This window comes from Trachymyrmex septentrionalis, unplaced genomic scaffold (assembly GCF_001594115.1).
Source record: "Trachymyrmex septentrionalis isolate Tsep2-gDNA-1 unplaced genomic scaffold, Tsep1.0 scaffold86, whole genome shotgun sequence".
NCBI classification, from domain to species: Eukaryota; Metazoa; Arthropoda; class Insecta; order Hymenoptera; family Formicidae; genus Trachymyrmex; species Trachymyrmex septentrionalis.
Window position 1 is genome coordinate 179578 of NW_017306049.1, and position 1312 is coordinate 180889.

A 1312-nucleotide genomic window follows, 5' to 3' on the forward strand; every position below is an offset into this window, starting at 1 on the left:
TAGCATTACCTAAGGTATATCCTGTGTTATCTTGATTGTAAAATATTTACTTAAAATGCTAATACTAACTGAACAGGAGCGTATCCCTTTTAAGGTGATTGTACCACATAGGAGCGGCCTGTGGGGAAGCAATCGCCTGAAACGTTAGTGTATGAGGGCATTCAGTGATGAAAAAAAATTACTGTTCAAAAATTGCTGCAAATCGCAATTTTTGAACAATAATTTTTATTTCCCCACAGTAATTTTTAATTCCCTACAGTGATTTTTAATTTCCCACAGTAATTTTTAATTCCCCATTGTGCGCCGGTATTTAAGAATGAGTTGATAAGTGGATTAGTGAAGTAGTAAAGCAACTTTCTAAGGTTTTATAATTAATACTTGTTTGATTATCCCTCGTTTTCTTCGATATATTAATAAACTCGATATATAAATTCGTATTATATTAATCTATAATCCTTTAGTTTTTTAGCGAATTTCTAAACCGTTTTTGCGCTATAAAATGTACTGTCGCTCCTTGTCTAGCACATATTAAAATATCTTCAAATGCAATTATCTTTTGAACATGCCTGGTTATCCTCCCCTCTCCCTCCTCAATGATACGTATGTATAGAGAATATCATTATCTTCAAATAGTAAAAGTTTCAAACAAATTTTAAGAAAAGTCGCATTTTGCGATACAACTATCTTAATGACGCGAAGATGGAGTGAGGTCTTACGCACAAGTGACAGAACTTTTATTTTTTAGAAATAAAGACAATGGGATAAATCGACTGTCACCTGAGTATTTGTCATTCCTTTAACGTTAGAGAAAAGGTTTACAGTACTTAGTACTTATTTCGGAAGAAATTAAATCTGATAGAAAGTACATGGAATTAGTGTTAGGAATGGAAAATGGATTTTTAGAACTTAATTTATCGTCCTCCCCCTTATTAATACACCTTTATGCAATGCACAACTTGCACACCTGCTTGCAGTGAGCCTGTTTACTGCAATGAGTTTAAACATTTAAACATTTATCCTTTAATAACTCGTTTTATCTAAGTATTAATTATATTTATCTCCATATCTCCATTTCTATGTTCCAACTCTTTTTAATATCTTTCCCTTTCCCGGTAAAACATGTTTCATATATAATTTTACACATAAATGATTACATATATAACTATACAAAACTATATTAAAAATATATCCCATATGTAATTATATATATTTATGTAATAAATTTGTGTAATAAAATTTTGCAACAATATAAATAATAGAGTGAATATTGTTCGTATCCATTAAATTAAATAAAAATTTAATAAAACATTTA